The following is a 5,280-nucleotide window of genomic DNA, read 5'->3' as shown; positions in this document are numbered from 1 at the left end:
TAAAATAAAAAATAAAAAAATTAGGCAACCTCGATAAACTACACAAATCAAATATGGTCATGTATATCCCCGCTACAAGGAAATTATTTGTTTTTCAACTAAAAAATCATAGGTATAATGATTAAAGTCATTAAAGACACCACAACGGCTCCTTAATCGACGCTAATGGAGACAAATCAATTTTTACTTTTTTGTTTTTTTTGTTTTCTCTCTCATCTATAACCATGTGTGGCACACGTTACCTAAACTTTGTTAAAGACAATGCCGTCTTTGACATCATGGTTAGATACCCAAATACAATACCTTGTTTGGAAGCACTCTTATAAAAAAAAACAACAATGATTCATCCCACTAAAAACATCACCACTAATAGCACTAATACATTAAAAAAGTAAAAAAAAAAAAAAACACACACAACTCCAAGACCAAAACATCACATCATTAATGGCGGGACCCACTGCCACCTAATTAGTGGGAGCACTAATTAGTGCTCCCAAGCATTTTTCTAAAAAAAATTAAAAAACAAAAAAAGAAGAAGTTGATTTTAGCTTTTTTTTAAAAAAATCTTAAATATTTAATTTTTTAAGCTTGTTTTAAGCTTAAAAAACAAATAAGTTGAAAATGAAACCAAACATTACTCTAGCTCCTTGATGAATGTGAGACTTCAAAAATTCTCTCACATGAATTGTAGAGATCTAACGAAAAGATAAGTTTTGTCTCGTAAATCTACAAAGATAAGCATGGTCAACACCACCCAACCGGAGTTGCCGGTCAGGGACACTCTGATGATAAAGTTAACAACTTGAATAAAAAAAAAAGACGTAGACATGAAGGGTGTCTGTGTGTATTGTGTTGCAGAGATTTAAGGTCCCCCGCCTTCTATATCCTCCTTTTCCTTCATAGATGTGTGATATTTGCTTGGTAGATATTTATTTAATGGGCTTGTTTACTGATCTTAGCTCATTCTTATGACTTGTTTGAGTTACTCTCAATAAGCTGATATTTAATTTTGGACTTCCACAATGTACAACTATTTAATCATCTTATTTCAAATTTTAAATGAAACTATAAATAAGTGAAACTAACAGGTCTATTTGATGGAATTTATAAAATTATTTGCAATATTATTTTGTTTATTTTGAAAAGTTGTCTCAATGTGTTTGGTACAATTATTTTTTACGCTTTATGAAATAAAAATAACTTACATATGCTAATTATTGAGAAACCGTGAGGAAGGTACAAGATTCTATTTTATATTGTCTCTAATTTGCAGTCTATAAGCAAAGTCTATGAATCTCCTCAGTGCAGTGAATGTCTCACTCCTCTAGGTATCAATCAGCATTGGAATATTAGCTATAAGGGCAATTCAAGTAGTTGGTTAAAAATTATTTTTTTTAATTTTTTTAAGTATAAAAAGTGTGAGAAGTGATATAATCGAAAATAGATTAAAAGTTAAAAGTTAAAAGTTAACTTTTTACTAACTTTTTAAATCGCCCCATACTGTTGTGCCTGTGTATTAAAAGTGTGGGAAGTATATATATGTGTGTGTGCTGTTTTCTGACCACACTACTAAACAGGTACTCAGTTAGAGAACACTTGCAAAATAGATTGCGCCCGAACGACCTGTTACAGAAAGATGAGACTTCGGCAGTGGTTCGTCCACCTGGGGACACTCCGATAATCAAGTCAGTACTCAATTATCTCTCAAAGATAGCAAATAGTGCTTAACTCACTAAGTCAGAATACAAAAAGTATACCTTAGATCCATGAGGGTGTCTTACTTTTATAGCCAGCACTAACTTATTCCTTGTAAAGGCCTAGCTCCTCTTGGACTCTGGCCCAATGCTCATTCTGGACTCTCCCATGGATAAAGATAAACTCCCTAAGAGTATTATCCTTATCCAGGCTGAGGTCTTCCCCCATTCTAGGACTCTTATAGCTTTTGTGTTTATCCCAGATTCCGGTAGCTCCGCAGATAACCTCGACCTAGCCGAGATTATCTCGGCATCATGATCAGGACACGTGGCACCTCGGCTGGCACTTTGGTGCCACATCGGCCCCGTGTTGTTATCAAAAAAATATGTCCCCACAACTACCCCCTAGGTTCTATTACCTCGACATCATGAGGTGATAGAACCTATATCATTTGAACCTATAGCACGTTGACTAAATGTGTTCTATTATTCGTTATCGAGGTCATCATTCGTCGACTCCATATGACCAAGACTTGTAGTCTATTTTCATCAATGCCTTAGAACCAAGATCCATGTTTTTTCAAGTTCTTTAGCCAAGATTGTCCCCATAGCCGAGGTCCCTGCTTCATTAAATCAAGAACTCCAAGAGTTCCTACACGCGTATGAACTGTCACGCACAGTAACTCAACCGTTTTTGCCACGCGTCTCTTCCCTATTAAACCGTACCTGACACGCGCCATCAGGTCGCGTCATTTCTGCGTGCGCTGCCTGACAGACACGTCGTCCTAGGCTCACTAATTACAATTTTGCCGCATTTCTGTGTTTTGATAAAAAACATCTCTCTTTCTCCGTCTTTTCACTTTATGCTCTTTGATCTCTCTCAAGCTTTCTCTCTCTAAATCCGCCATTGTTTCAAGCTTTCCAAGTTCTGTACCTTGCTCTGATCATCTCTTCCAGCGAAGCATTCACCACTCCGTTCCACTCACTGTCACCGTCTGACTTCGGCATACCTCATACCAGCCTCATTTTCCTCGGTAAGTCACTGTTCCCTTCCTTTTAGTTCTTTGACTTACTTCGAATTTTGTTAGTTTTGCACACTGCTATTGCGAATCTATTTATGTTCTCGAATCTTTATCTGCATTGTAAATTTTGTTTTGCTTGCAATTTTGCCTCTGTCCAATTTGTTTCTGGGTATACACACGCATTCACATACTGTTATGTTCTTTGTAAATTGCTACCGTCTTCAATATGTGCACGTTTACATTTTACGCAACGTTCTTGAACCCCTTCTGGTTTTCTTGAGTCTGAATTACGGTTCTTCTCTATTTTCTTGTTTTCATAGTCTTAGGTTTGGGATTTGTTTTAGAACTCATATCCTCAGGAAAAATTGAAACGAATTCCTCCTAGATCTTGAAAACCCTTGCCCCAGTTTTCTGTTTTGAGTTAAGCCAAGGTCCCTCAAACCCATACAAACCATTTTCTTCTGAATTCTCACATTGCCCCTCTTAGCCGACATCATGGGTATGTTTAGGTGGAGAGTAGACACTTCTACTAGACTAGAGTACTTTAGGCAGGAATTTGCCATCCCCGCCGATGTCCACCTTAGGCTAGCAGAGGAGAAGGACTCCATCATGCCTGATGGGGACTCCATGCCTTTCCCTGTGGTGACCTTTATAGAGTGTGGACTTAGGTTCCCTCTTGACATCTTCTTCCAAGAAGTCCTTTACTACTATAAGCACAACCCAATGCAGCTAACCATTAACTCTTACCGAGTCATTAACGGTATCATTGCCTTAGCTAGTCGAGAAAACGCTAGGATAACTTTAGCTGATATCCAATACTGTTATACAATGTGTGGCCTGAAGTTAGAAATGGGCTATATCTATTACCTTAAGCCAAGATCCACAGAATGCAAACTCATCGCCGACCTCCCAGACTCCAACAAGGGTGCTGGAGACGATTATTTCATCGTCTCGGGTAACTGGGAGTTCCCACCAGATGACGACCTTCACCTTTACCCCTTAAGCCGAACAGTGTTCAAAGAGGGAAATGGTAAGAGCCAAGTGTCACTTTACTTGCTTTCAAGTCTTTATTATTTTGATACTTTTGTATGTTCTAACATCTGTTTGTTTTACTTTGTAGTTCTTCCTTAACCTCTCAAAGACTTCCGCAAGACATTCTTCCCCAGCAAAGATTTCAAGAGGTTGTTGGACTTGCATGTTAATCAGCGTAAGGCTCCTCTGCTCCTGAACTACATCCCGACCTACAAATCAACATTGTACGACGTCCCCAAAAAGAGCAAGTCTCCACCCTCAACAACAACTCCCCCAACAACCTCATCACCAAGGCCCGATCAAGTCACAACATCCGACCCAGTAGAACAGCCATCAACTTCTGCTCCACAACTGATTCCACCCTCTCAGCGCCAACGCCGACGTCGAGCTCCACTGCTTGCCCCCGCAGGAAGAACTCGTAGCCGAAGATGGCGAAGTACTGAAGTGTCAGCTTACGATCCAGCCAACCCACCGCCTGACTTCCAGCGATCCACTTCGGCACTAAGGTCACTGTCGCCGTTGCCGCGACGAGATGGGTTGCAAAAAGGATGTTACAGATGACCTTTTAGCCGACATCCCTAATGCGTCACAGTCCAATATTTACCTTCTTAATCCTAGCCAAAACCGAAGCCAAAGAGGTTGAAGAAGGCCCAAGCAAAGGCAACGGTGACTCAGATCGACTACGAGAATACCTTGCCAATTTCAAAAATGGCTAAGGCAGAAAAAAGTACCTTCGCCGCCGAAAAGAGGTCCGCCAAGGCTGAACCCTCTGAATCCACTAAGTCAAAGAAGTCGAGGTCGGACTCAGCAACCACTTCGGGTTCTCTTAAATCGGATGACCCCTGGGCCCCCTCCATCACTATTGAGGATAAGCCAGTCAAAGCCGGTGACAGCACTTCTGATATTGAAGTCGGTGTCCCCCTTTCCACTGCGCTGCTCCTTCCTAATGACCTCAACCGAATGACCGAGGTCAGCGAATATGAAAATTTAACTTTGATGGTGCAACATTTTGTACAAGTAAATCCCTAACACTTAGTACTCTTCATTCTCTGTTTTCGTACTTAATGAATTCACTAACTTTGATCTTTGCATTTCTTCTAGGCAATCCAGCATGCCACTCCTTTGCAATGCAAGCAGAGGAAATAAAGAAGGAGCTGGTCCATAAGACCAAGGTGGCTACTGGTTTGCTTAAGTCGCTGAACAAAGCCGAAGCCAAGATGAAATCCTTAATAGACCAGGCCAAAGCGGCTAAACAGGCCCAAGATGAAGCCGAAGAAAAGGCCGGTGTTGTAAAGGCTATTGCTGCAGTTCTCAAAGCGGAGAAACAAGAGGCCGAAGTGAAAACTACAGAAGCCCAGGCTGAGCTCCTAGCCGCTTTGGCCACAAAAGACGTTGAGATCAAAGCGGCGGACGAGAAGGCCTATGCCGAGGGGGCAGCAGACGTCCGCAAAGACTACAAAAAACAAGTCAGAGAGGCATGCAACAAGGGTTACACCCTTGGTTGGATGACTGCTCTGAAGGAGTTGCTTATC

This window comes from Camellia sinensis, chromosome 5 (assembly GCF_055761805.1).
Source record: "Camellia sinensis isolate YWXY chromosome 5, ASM5576180v1, whole genome shotgun sequence".
In the NCBI taxonomy this organism is placed as follows: domain Eukaryota; kingdom Viridiplantae; phylum Streptophyta; class Magnoliopsida; order Ericales; family Theaceae; genus Camellia; species Camellia sinensis.
The sequence above is the reverse complement of the archived record's forward strand: the minus strand, read 5'-3'. Positions refer to the sequence as shown.